At 39.1% G+C, this 13821-nt stretch overlaps 1 protein-coding gene across 3 annotated transcripts in view; it reads left to right on the plus strand.

The window, feature by feature from the left end:
* Positions 1-13821, plus strand: part of PRELID2 (PRELI domain containing 2) — a 226080-nt gene that overhangs the window by 58882 nt on the left and 153377 nt on the right. For 2 of the 3 annotated variants that reach the window (XR_014025069.1, XR_014025070.1), the window contains exon 7: positions 12598-12699. The exons of the other annotated variant lie outside the window; for it this stretch is intronic. The gene's annotated coding sequence lies outside the window, so the exon portion shown is untranslated. The remainder of the gene's footprint in view (positions 1-12597; positions 12700-13821) is intronic. 3 annotated transcript variants of the gene reach the window in all.

Raw genomic sequence — 13821 nt, forward strand, 5'->3', positions numbered from 1 at the left:
AATTGGCCCATGTGTTATGGGTAAACTTTTAGATTTTCTACAACGAAGGCTGAGCAGCATTAGTGATGACATTTTGTTGATGAAACACACTGTTGACAGTGAATACAAACATCCTCTTTTAGAATTCACTTCTGACCCAGAGACTGATGAACCCTCACACCAACACTCTTTGAAAGGAACACTGGCGCCGGCACAGGAGGTATCGAAGGATTTCTCTTTTTCCCGCGAAAGTGTCCTAGAAGAGAAAGTTCTAGACTACATTGAGGGGCCTTCTCAGTAATTGGCCTTAAAAACAGAAAAGGAGGAGTTGTAGTTATCCTAAACTCCCAAAGACCTTTTTGCCTTCTATATTAAAAGTTGTAAAGTTCTACATTCCTGCCTCTGGTGATAAAACTCTTCCTTCTCCATTTACAATTGTATACAACAAATACCTCTGCCTCCTTCATTTACAATTGTATATAACAAGACTTGTCTCATGTAATTGCCCTTGCCTCAAGATATGGCTTCCTGTCTCCTGTAATTGTCCTTGCCTCAAGTTATGCCTTCCTGTGATAATCCTTGTCTTCTCTGTTAACATTTGTATACGATAAGTTATGCTTTATTGCTTCCTTGTCTTCTCTGTTAGCATTTGTATACGATAGGTTATGCTTTATTGCTTCCTGTGATGACCTTTGCCCTCTTCATTAGCAGTTGTATGCAATGAGCTATGTTCTCCTATGACCTTCCATATGTTAATTCCTCATGTGTGTACTTCCCCCTCCCTGGTGAAACTGCTCAATAAAAGAGTGCTGTGCAAAGCTGTTCGGGGGCAACACCATCCACCCCGGGCACTCTGTGCTCTCTCACCTTGAACAAACTTGTGTTGGTGCCTCAGTTTGTCCTAGGATTCTGTTCCTGTGCTATCGCAGTTCCCAAGTGTGACCGTTGGAACGTCCGGCACACTGGGTCGGTGGCAAAGGGCAAAATCCTTCCATATTCAAGGTGTTCACCCTTGCGAGGGTCCCTCTAAATTCTCACCCCTGCTACGGGGCTCTAAGAGTTGAGGCCGGAACCCTGACCGGTCGCTCGACGCGACATTTATTGTCAACATATCATTTTTTAAAAAAACAAAAATAATTACCTGAACGTATCTGAGTTCTATTAAAGAAAATAAATATTTGTTGTCTGAGCAAAAGTCACCATTTTCACACTTGAAAATGACAGCATTTATTTTCTATTCTGGCATTATTTAGTCAGAGGGATTGACAGCACAAATCTTATTTAGCAACAATCCAATTTAAAACTACGTTTCTGAACTATTATATGTTTAAAATCTTCCCCAATCAAGAATTATTAACCTTTTGCATTAAAGGTATTTAATAAATCTTCCTCTTTAAAAATGCACTCGATTTCTGACACTTTTCTGATGCATCTGTCTCTCTTTCTCCATTTAATATTTCATGGGAGAAAAAACATTGATATTATTTTTCAAAATGTGGCTTTCCAAATTCAGCTGCATGTGCAGTAATGTATTTCTATCTCAATTACTGCTTGCTAAATTCAGTTTTGGCTTGATATGGAATGGGCTCAGCTAATGGATTTTGGACACATTAATCTGCTCCCACATTCAACCAGGAGAACATGCCCCTCAATTCTTAGCTCTTTCCCCAAACAGCAATGTCCATAAGACACTTCTCCATAGAGCTGTCTGCAGCAAGGGTCACTGCATTCAAAATAACAGGCAGAACCATGGAATTCATGCCTCTCCCCCCTTTTCAAAATTTGTCCCATATACTGTATGCATATAAAAGGAGCAGTTTCCCTGTGTGAAAGTCAGCCTTAGAAGTTGGTAGTGAATCAGGAGAGGGTATCTAATCCTAGAATCTTCTCTTCAAAGCTAGAGATACTCTCTGATCTGATTGGTGCATTCACCTATGGCTCTTAACACTCTTTTCCAGAGACCAGATACTGCAGCCTGAGATAACTTCATTACTTTTTGAAAACACCTGCCATTGTTTCTTTTTTGAGCTTAGCTTCTGAAATGACAATGTTTGCTAAATTGTCAGAACAGATGGTGGAAAAATATTAGAAAAATTAGCCAAATCCATTAATACCATACAGATGTCTTTGTTCTATTATGATGTATTTTTGTAAAAACTAGAAGACATTGAACAAAAGGTGTTGGTTTTTTTTTAATGTTTCCCTTTAAAGCTGAAAAACACTTTGAATACTTTATGAGACTTCTCAAACTTGGCATTGTTTTATATGTCAGGAATCTGTGATTTGGACACATAGAAGTGGATACACAAAAGAATTTTTCTTATAGAAATGACCTGTTGTAGCATATTTTATTATAGTGGCATAATATGAGCTAGTTCCTTTCATTTATAATTATTTTATTTATTAAGGCAACAGAATAAGAAACAGGACCATTATCTCAAATTTGTCTCTTCTAAATTGAACATATCCAGTTCAGCTAAGGATTCTAGCAATGACCTATCCAATGTTTATAAATCAGTGTTTATATCTTTACTGCCCAGTCATTGTAAAATGATTGTAAGAGCCTGTCTCCTCTTTTTTTCATTTCTTACTCCCCACTTAAGTTTATTTTGTCCAACTTGTAATGGCCTTAACAGGGTTCCTGCAAGGTTGCATTTCAGACATTAGTCTCTCATACAACTGGCCTCACAGGCAATCAATTCATCTTCAGAAGGCTATTTGTTTTATTATTCTTAGCAATTAATGGTCCAAATGAAGGAAAGTTCATTCTGCAAGCAAAGGTGGAAAATTCATTAATTTCAGGGCAAAGAATGGATGTGGCTATTGTATCGGCGATCTAATGTATGGATACTGGGCAGAGGAGTATTTTTTGCATCATCTTGCAAGATAAGCTATTTCCAAAATATGTCCTTAAATATGCACTTTTAAAAAATCATAAGGGGATGTTTATAGTCTTCTGTCTGTCTCTGTACACAATGAAGGATTTGCAACACAGTATATACCCACAGCATCCTGATCTATCTTATATATCCAGTCTCTATTTTTTGTAGTTGTTTTTGAGGATGGACGATTGGAACTTTAAAATACACCAAAAGAAATGAAGTTTTTCCAACTTCAGAAATAAATTTGTTTTTATATTTGAAGTAAACATAGTGACTATAGTTTTAATAAGGACAGATGCATGAACAGGTCAGTAAATTGGTACTGTATGTAGGTAGGTAGGTAGGTAGAGATAGCCAGTTTGATGTAGTGTTAATGATATTCGACTAAAAACTGGGAAATCATGAGTTCTAGTCCTTTTGGCATTCAATCCACCTTACAAGAGCATTATGTGCACCGCCTTGAATTGTACAAATTAAAGGTGGTATATAAGTCTAATAAATAATAATTAGATTTATAGACAGGCAGGCAGATGACAAATTTCAGCTCTTAGAGTTCATAGAAAAATGGTTTAAATATAGTTTTAAACTAATAAAGCAAGTAGAGAATTTCTGATTTATCAGAGTTTGAGCTGATTGCCAATTAGGTTAAGGTGTTGCTAGCATCTATTTTTCCCCCTTTGTAATTGTATAATATGACTGTGCCTCTTAAAAGCCAATGTGTTTCTATAACCTTTCCCCTTAATTAATTCTTGAACATTATTTTCCTGTCACTAACATTTAACTTAACTGTAGATTATAAATCTCTGGATCTCATAATTGCTTTTGAAGGAGTCCAGTTATGCTCTCTTAAGATATTTTGCAGTAACAGCATCGCATGCTACAGTGTTCTTCTGCCTGTATCAGCCAGTAACTTTAATCATCATTACTCATTGGTTCTTTCACAAAATTATTGATAATACAAGACAGGTTCATTTTCAACTCAGTGGAATCTTACAGAATGGGTTTTTCATCCAGGTAAGTGTATAAAATGATTACAGCCAGAGATACCATGGAAGTCTTTATGCCAATCTCACAAAACCAACTAAAATTGATTTTGATGAACTGTCAGAGATGATTAATATAGCCATGGTTTGGTAGTAGTGAGAGACTTGTGATCAAAAGATCAAAGCAGCTGGATCTTGGGAAAGCTTTCATTATCCTTTAAAATCGTATTAGGAATCATATTCTTAGGCGTGTGTATGTGTGTGAGTCGATTAAGAGTTTCAGAACACTGCTGTGTGGAAACAATTCTAATAATAGCTAAACTGACAAGTGAACAAAATACATAAAGAGAACATTTTTATTGATTAACTTTTGTTCCACAGTGCAAGACTTTTTATAGTTCCCAGTTTTGTTTCTGCAGAACTGGAAAGCTGGCCTGGGGAAAAGATGGCTCAAAGCAACAGAGCATGAGGAGGTCAGTCTAAGGCAGATGGTGCTCACCCCCACATGCTCAGTTTAGCACAAAAAGTTAATGCCTTTGCTTTAGAGCAAAGTTGGCAACCACCAATATGCATATGGCTGGTTTGGAGCAGTCATTAAATCTTGGTATTGTGAGTCTTCTCACCTACATCATTATTAGCAATGGACTGGGTCCTCCAAAAAACTGATAACATATCTACGTAGAATTATTATTTTGAGGGACATAACTTGCATTCAGGTGAAACCTCAGGTATGGAAACTCCAAGATGAAATTGTTCTGTCCCTCTTAGCCCAATCTATCTCACAGAGTTTGTGTGTGTACCTGTGTCAGTACAGAAGGGGGTATAGAGTGAAAAGTGCTGTGGTTGTTGCCACAATCACTTCATGTTCTCAACATACTCAGCATTTGCTCCCCTGCATGTTGCCCAGATGATTCACAGGGATTGGGAAAGGTAGATACTCTGTAGATGAGAATGGCATGCACATTGCCATGAATAGTATGCAGATTGTTTTGACCAGTTCCCCTGTCGAGTCTTCTTTTTATCCTTTACCAGCTACATTCCATCAGCATTCTATCATGTATCACCTCATCTGTCCTTTTGTGGACTTGCTAGATTGCTGGGTCAATCATGACTTGCTGCATGGCAGTTATCTTTCTTATTTCTGGAAGTTTCAGAATAGTTTTCCATACTCCCAAAAATAGGGCCTTTGTTCAGTACACTGCTGACCTTTCTACGTGTTACAGTTTAGTCATTCTGCTCAATCTACTCCCAACATTTTAGTTCTTGCAGTATTAATGTAAATAACAATAGTTACAAAGAACAATTTATGTCAAGTGGAGGTGCAATCTCTTCTTCATTATCTCCTTTATACAGACACATAGTTTCTATCTGAACCTATTATAAGAATTTGAGTTTAATGTTTTACCATTATTTTGTAAACCTTGGTTTGGATTCATGGATTACCATGGGAAAAATTTGCTTTGTCAAAATAACATCTCATAAATCTTTTCTCAGACTATTGGGTCTCCAAAAAAAAGTTTTAAATGTTTTATGTGAAAAAGCACACATAAAAGGAGTACCTGTTTTCAAGGAACTTAAGGAATACTTCTATCTATATACCCTCAATTATTGAGAAGTATTTGACAAAAAAAGGACAATCACTTACATATGAGCCAGCAGTGTGCTGCAGTTGCTGAAAAGGCCAACACAGTTCTAGGCTGCATTAACAGAGGGATCAAGATCACATGAAGTGTTAATTCTTATTTTTAAAAGATGAACTTTTGTCTTAAGCTCCTATTTCAACCTACTACTACCACTGCTGCTACCATTTTCATTTTGCAAAAATGAATACAATTGGAGGGGGAAACATCAGTGAGTTCTCCATAATAGTGCCCAAGATAACTCCCTTTGTGCTACAGTTGCCAAAATGCTATTTGAAAATCAAATGGGATTCTAGGTTGCATGTGAATTACCAAGTGCAGTCAATTACATTGCCAGACTTTTCCACTGATGCCTATAGACTGGCTATTTCAGAGCTTGATCCCCAAAGGAAGAATAGGTTAATTGAAAAAGTGATTTGGTACTCATTTAAATTTTAATTTCTTTTTAAAAACTCCAGTACATATCTATGAGCCAGGTGAACATGGCAAAGATTCTCATTCTTGGTTCTGATCCTGAATTTGTACATACATAATAGAAAACCTAACTTTCTTTGTTTCCATTCTCAGAAACCTGGTAAAAGTATTTAATGATCAAAAATGTATTATTAGAGCCCATTTGATGGTTAAGGAACATTAGAAACTATAAGATGTTCTTAAAAAGGTAAAGGTTCCCCCGCACATGGGTGCTAGTCGTTTCCAACTCTAGGGAAAGGTGCTCATCTCTGTTTCAAAGCTGAAGAGCCAGCGCTTGTCCGAGGACGTCTCCGTGGTCATGTGGCCAGCATGACTAGACACCAAAGACGCATGGAACGCTGTTACCTTCCCACCGTAGTGGTCCCTATTTTTCTACTTGCATTTTTACGTGCTTTCGAACTGCTAGGTTGGCAGAAGCTGGGACGAGTAACAGGCGCTCACTCTGCTACGCAGCACTCGGGATTCGACCCGCCAAACTGCCGACCTTCTGATCGACAAGCTCAGCGTCCTAACCCACTGAGCCACCACATCCCTAAGATGTTCTTAGTCCTGCCTAATTTGTGACTAAGTTAAAAAGACTTTTCCAACACCATAATGGAAGCAACCACATTATTTATTTTTCAAGTACTGAATAAAGAGTATAATTTTATGATGAAAGTGTCCAGTTCTAGCCCATCTTGATTCCTGATGCTCAGATGTCAATGTGGATTGATTCATTTCATCTTTCACTCTGTTGACCTTCCCCATGTTCATGCTCCCTACATTCCATGTTCCCACAATTTTGTCTTTGCAATTTAGGATTTTGTTTTCATGCATGGCAACATTAGCCATTAGACATCCCAAAAGCTTCTACCTAGCTCTATCACAAATGCCATTAGTATTTCAAAAGACCCTCAGCAATTCCTCATTTGCATTCTGAGTGCCATCTAACCAGAGGGACTCACAACTGGGGACAATATCATCAATCTCTTTATTTTGTCTCCATGTGAGTTTTTTGGGTAAAATACAGGAGTGGTTTACCATTACCTTTCCCCATACAGTATAAAAGGGGAATCTGCTACTTTCACTACAGTGATCATCTACTTCTAGAATTTTCCTAGATCTCTGCTGCCCAATACAGCCCCCTGCTTGCTTTAGCTGGGCAGCTGGGGTGACTTTCACATCTTGAGTGATCCTGTTGGCAGTATACTCATTGCTGTACACACCTGGCATTTTTTTCTTGTCATTCCCAAGAATAGCACACAAACTCCTTCCCACAATGAAGCAACATAGACAGATTTAAGGTGATTGCTTAAGATCAATACATTATATTAGACATATTGGCAAAGATAGAAAGGAACCAACCCTTAATGCTTGCTTTACAAGCTATAAGAGGTTTTTAACCATGTAAATGTTGGTATTCACTTACCACTGATTTTACATATCCAACGTTATAAATCTTATTCAGCAATATCTCCCTAGACAGAGAATTGCTAATAATGTGGGCATGTCATTGCAGTTTGGGAAAGTTTTATTTTAGCAGGAGCAATAAAAAACAACTGGGAAGAACCGTGCGGGAGAGAAAATGAAATGTGTTCAGCCTCCAAACAGTAGACAGAAATTGAATGACTGTATCAAAGTGCCTATCTTCCACTCAGAAATGTGTTTTAGATAGTTTGCTGGCCAGAATGACAAAGGCTACAGTTTCCAAATCAATTATCCTAGAAAAAGGTCCCATTGACTCTCTGTGAGATTGTTTCAAAATAAGGTGACTGACCAGCATCAGTAAACCATTCCAAAAGAATGGAGCCCTTCAATTCCACCCAAACACGAGAAAGTAAACAAGCCAAGAGACTGAATCCCAAGCTATATTTATTTCTACAATATTTAAATTGCAGAGTGGGTGTACACACACACACACACACACACACACACACACACACGTATAATCACATACATGTTATGGTGGGGAGGAGAGAAACCTCTGTAGATGGGTTGAAACTGTATAACTGTTTTCTGGGTAATGGATCCTAAAAGTTACAATGACCTAAAATGGTGACACTTTAAATCATGTAATCCAGTTATAGCATCAATTCATAACTGATCTAGCCAAAGTGGGATTCCCTTGGCCCTATGGACACATGCAATGCTTGGGCTAATTTGATAGTTTAAGTTCACAACTCTTTTACAAGAGATCAGTTCTGTCCCCCAAGTAACTTTACATGCTATTCGTTGGGATGAAGAGAAGATGTTGGAATGGAGGACAAAGGCGTTGTCCAGCAATGAAGCCTCTGATCTTACCTACGGCTTACTTCAGTTGCATTTACTCAGTAGCCCTTAAAGAGGTGCTTCTTAGTAGAAGAAAAAGTTTTCATTTGCAGTGTCCAGCAATATAACAGAGGAATGTTCCAATATTGGCTCCTTATCCAGAAGCAGCTTTGTCTGCTCAGCCTTTGGCTGTGTTTGCCATTTAGTTTTTGCTCAGCTGAATTTATCTAAAAACTCTTGAAATGATCTCCATTTGAAGTGCTGAAGTTCTGCAGAGCTTGTGGACAGGCATGTCATTTGTCCACTGGGAATAATTTGCCTTTTCCTGACTTGTTGCTCCTGGGCTCAAGCTAGATTCTCCATTTCTCTTTAATTGTCCAGCCCCCATTATTATGCCGAGGCACTATTATTTCAACAGATTGACTTATGGCAGTGGAAGATTAGTTCCATGGTGGGTATGTAACCCTTCCACAGTAACTGCTTATTTCAATGAGGACTTACACTTAACGTGAACATGCAGTAGGGAAGAAGAATGGATGGCTCTTAGCATTTTGAGGTCAGCAGCTGCAAAAGCTACTGCAAATATGAACTGAATTGTAGCCATTGGTTTTAGGACTACTTAATGTGCTGACTTGTTCCCTTCTTATACTCCCTCTCCAGTTTTTGCTTATGAAAGACAATGAGGAATGAATAACACAAAGCTTTGTTATGGTATTGCAAGTTCCTGCACTTAGAGATCCATGGGAGCAAACATATAAATCTGTCTGGACTGGGGTTTATGGCTTAGTCTTGAAACAGGATAATGCAGAGATGCAGAAGAACTATTATGAGGCCATCTTCTAAATTCCCCACTAGTGGAAGATTAAATCCATCTTGAAAATATATCTTGTAGCTGTTAGTCCCTGTCTAGCAAGTTAGAATGATAGTTTCACATAGCTTGGTTTAATGCTCCATTAAATTATTTCAACAATTGTTTTTACTAGACTTGCCCTATACATATGGCATTTTTTTTGAACTAGTAATCTCTTGGAATTCTCCTTCCTCCCTACTGCCACCATTAAATATCAATAATGCAAATGCATAATGTAACTTAACCTTCCCCAATGTGATACTCTTCAGATGTTTTGCAAATACATCTCCCAGAATGCCTAGACAACATGTTATTGCACATCTGGCTGGTGCTTTGTTGGGGAAAACTGTATTAAGCATTAGATCCAACAGTATTTCTTTTATTGCCAATTTAATGATCCCATCTCCCTTCATTGATCTATCAGCATTTGCCTCCCTAGCACAATCTTGAAGGGGAATATGCTTGGTTCAAAATTTTCTAGGAGAGAAAAAGATCCACCTGTTTTATTTTTGCAGTTATTTAAAGCTCGAGTGGTGGCCCATAAAAGTAGCAACTGGAACTGCAGTTTTGTGGTGAAAACCTAATGGTTTTGTTAATGCTTTATTCAATCTACAAAACACTGTAATAAACGTCTCTCAGAACTGCCTTGGGTTAGGCACTTCTTTTGTGCTGGTAATGGCATACTGAGCATTCCTAGTCCCATGCAGGCAATATCCCGCAATCTAATGGGGATTGCATGTACACATATCTTGTACCCAGCCCATAAATCTCCACATGTCTGGTTGCTTTTGGCATCCCTGTACATAAAAATATCAGCAGTAGGGATGAGGAGGCAGAGCTTCAAATACACATACTACTTCATGTTATAGAAAAATGTCTGTATTAGATTTTTGTCATCTTGAGATCAAAGTTCTTCAAATTCCCCTATTGTCAGAGACTTTACTGTGTATCACTTCAAATATGTTTGTTTCTGAGTTGGGCTAGAAAGAAAAAAAAAACACCAAATTCTGCAGTTATATCTACCCAATAACAGAATTGCAAGGGACCATGGAGGTCTTCTAGTCCAACCCCCTGTGCAGACAGAAGACCTATACCATTTCAGACAAATGGCTATCCAGTTTCTTCTTAAGAACCTCCAGTATTGGAGTACCCACAACTTCTGGAGGCAGGTTGTTCCACTGATTAATTGTTCTACCTGTCAAAAAATTTCTCTTTAGTTCTACATTGCTTCTCTCTTTGGTTAGTCTGGTTAGTTTCCATCTGTTGCTTCTTGTCCTACCTTCAGGTGCTTTGGAGAATAGCTTGACTCCCTCTTCTTTGTGGCAACCCCTGAGATATTGGAAGACTGCTATCATGTCACCCTTGGTCCTTCTCTTCATTAAACTAGACCAGGGGTGTCAAACTCACCACATCATGTGATGTGTCATGATGTATTGCGACTTTTTCCCCCTTGCTGGAGCTGGGGTGTGCACAGCTTCCACATGACACATCCAGCCCAGGGCTCTGAACTAGACATATCCAATTCCTGCATCCGTTCTTCATCTGTTTCAGCCTCTAGTCCCTTAATCATCTTTGTTGCGCTTCTCTGCACTCTTTCTAGAGTCTCAACATCGTTTTTACATTGTGGCAACCAAAGCTGGATGCAGTGTGGCCTTATCAAGGTGTTATAAAGTGGTATTAACACTTCACATGATCTTGGTTCTCTGTTAATTCTATCCGAAATACTCGATCCACCCAAATACTCGGTTGTCTTCAATTTACAACCACAACTGGGACTAGAAAATTCATAATTAAGTGTTGTACTCATTAGCCTATGGGTTGTGTGATCAATTTTACAACCCTTTTTGCCATGGTTGTTAAGTGAGATATCATGTGATTGTTACTTGTGACCTTCCCTCCTGCCTTTCCCATTAAGTTTGCTTTTCAGAAGCCAGCAGGGAAGGTTGCAAATGGCGATTGTGTGACCATAGGACATTGCAATTGTCATAAGTATAACTGGTTATCAAGGCCTGGATCACAGTCAGTGACCAAAGGATGCTAGGATGGCTATAAGTGTGAGCACCTATTGTAAATTAATTTTTATAGCACAGTTATAACTTCAAAGTTTTGAGTTTTGAGGACTACCTGTCTGCCTATAATTCTAGCCTCACCATTCTTAAAGTCTATAATTTCCTATCACATTCTGGACTTTCACTTTCTTCTTTATTTATTGTATTTATTTATATTTCACATTAACTAGTAATGTAGCCTGATCTCCCTCCCCCCCTGCCTTTTTATTTGTTTTGTTGCTGCTTTCAAGTCAGTTTTTGACTCCTGGCGATGTGTCTGGACTAATCCCTTCAGTTTTCCTGGCAAGGTTTTTTTTTGGAAAAGGTTTGCCGTTACCTGCTTCCTAGGGCTGAGAGAGAGGGACAGGCTCAAGGTCACCCAGCTGGCTTTGTGCCAGCTAGACACAAGACTGGCTAGAACTCATCTTTTGTAACTTGTATACTTATCTCAAAGAGAAGATAGGAAAAAAGTAAGTGAGGGCATATTCATGTGTGAATGTGGAAAATAAAATCAGGATGTTAAATATTTATTTTATTTTATTTTTATCACATTTATATACCGCCCTTTCCCGAAGGACTCAGGGCGGTTTACAGGGTGATTAAAAAACAGAGATACAAAAGTTAAAAACAGATTAAAAAAAGAAAAAGAAAAAAAAAATTATATTCGTCCCTGCATAAGTAAAACCCCAGTTAAAATAAGATTAAAGCTAAAATTAGAATTCTCAGCCTGGGCCAGAGAGCTCGAAGAGCCAGGTCTTCAGGTCCCGGCGGAATGAACGGAGGTCGGGGGCAGTCCTCAGCTCCACTGGCAGCTGGTTCCAAAGGGCAGGCGCACCCACTGAGAAGGCCCTATCCCTGGGTGTCGTCCGCCGGCAATCTCTTACCGGTGGCACCCTGAGAAGACCCTCCCTGTGGGAGCGCACTGGATGAAGGGAGCTTGATGCCGGCAGCAGGTGTTCCCTCAGATATCCCGGACCCAAGCCATTTAGGGTAATTGGGTAGTTGGCATGACATAAGAAGTCTTTTCCAAATTGGAAAATAAAATGGAATTCTTGTCATCATTTTAAATAGATGTTTATCCTTGGTTGTGAGCTTCAGAAAGCAAATAAAAATGTCTTGTTTAAAATACTGATTTTTTTTAAGTAATAGGTGCTAAAAGTGAGACCCAGTCTGATGTAGTGGTTAAAAATACCACACTGTATCACCATTTATCGGATCATAAAATACATTTGTTATCACTGCATGGATTCTTATTTTCATATGAATTTACAATAATCTCTGTGACAGCAATTTATACAGCAATTTATACCTCTCATTCATAACACAAACACACATACACACACACACACACACATATCCTCAAATGTATTCATCAGTTATAGTGTACAAGCATAGACCACCTTCATGCAGATCCACTGCATCCTTGACTTTTTTATTAATTCTGTCAACACACCATATACCTTTAATTTAATTCATACTTTTTACCGTTTACAGGTCTTATGTCCTACCCTTACCATGATTCTTGCCAGATGGGCTCATAGATATCATCATCATCATCATTTTGCCAATGAAGGTTTTCACAAAACATGCTTTGGGGTAAGATAGAGAAAGTGCAGACCAGGTTGCTAATCTTAGCTGTAGCATACTATTTGTTGCATTCCCTGCTAAAGTATCAGTGCTGGTCAATATTCACACAAATTAGCCAGCATGCCATAACTATAGCCAGAGTCTGGTTTTACCCGAAGCTTGCTCATATAATTCTAATCTCTAATCTAGAGTCTGCAAACCACTATATTGTTGGTCATATCCCACCAACTAAGAAATAAAGGTTGTCCTCAACTTACAACAGTTCATTTAGTAACTGTTCGAAGTTACAACGGCAATGAAAAAAGTGAACGTATAACCATTTTTTTACACTTATGACTCTTGCGGCATCCCCATGGTCACATGATCAAATTCAGATGCTTGGCAACTGGTTCATATCTATGACGGTTGCAGTGTCCTGGTGTCATGTGGTCAACTTTTGCAACCGTCTGACAAGCAGTCAATGGGGAAGCCAGATTCCCTTAACAATGGTGTAACTAACTTAACAACTGCAGTACTTCACTTAACAAAGGTCTCAAGAAAGGTTGTAAAATGGGCCAAAATTCACTTAACAGATGTCTCACTTAAAAACATTTTTTTTGGCTCAGTTGTGGTCATAAGTTGAGGACTACCTGTATTGCATATGCCTTGCTCCAGCGCTCAGAATTCATGTTTCAAATTCAGTACTTTATATTGGAGAAGACTGAATGAGATATTACCCCCCGTAGATAGGGCTCGTAACTTGGGTGTCCTCCTAGATTCACAGCTCTCCTTGGATGATCATATAGGAGCTGTGACTAGGGGGGACTTCGCTCAGGTTCGCCTGGTGCGTCAGTTGCGGCCCTATCTAGACCAGGATGCCTTGCGCACAGTCACTCATGCACTCGTGACCTCCCGTTTGGACTACTGCAATGCTCTCTACATGGGGCTGCCCTTGAGGACTACTCGGAGGCTCCAGCTGGTGCAGAATGCAGCCGCACGAGTGGTGGTGGGGGCTTCCCGATACTCCCATGTAACACCTCTACTCCGTGAGCTGCATTGGCTTCCGGTTGTCCTCCGGGTAAGATTCAAGGTGCTGGTTATGACCTATAAAGCCCGAAATGGCATGGGTCCGGGTTACTTATGGGAGCATCT

This window comes from Vipera berus (assembly GCF_964194415.1).
Source record: "Vipera berus genome assembly, chromosome: 2".
NCBI lineage: Eukaryota > Metazoa > Chordata > Lepidosauria > Squamata > Viperidae > Vipera > Vipera berus.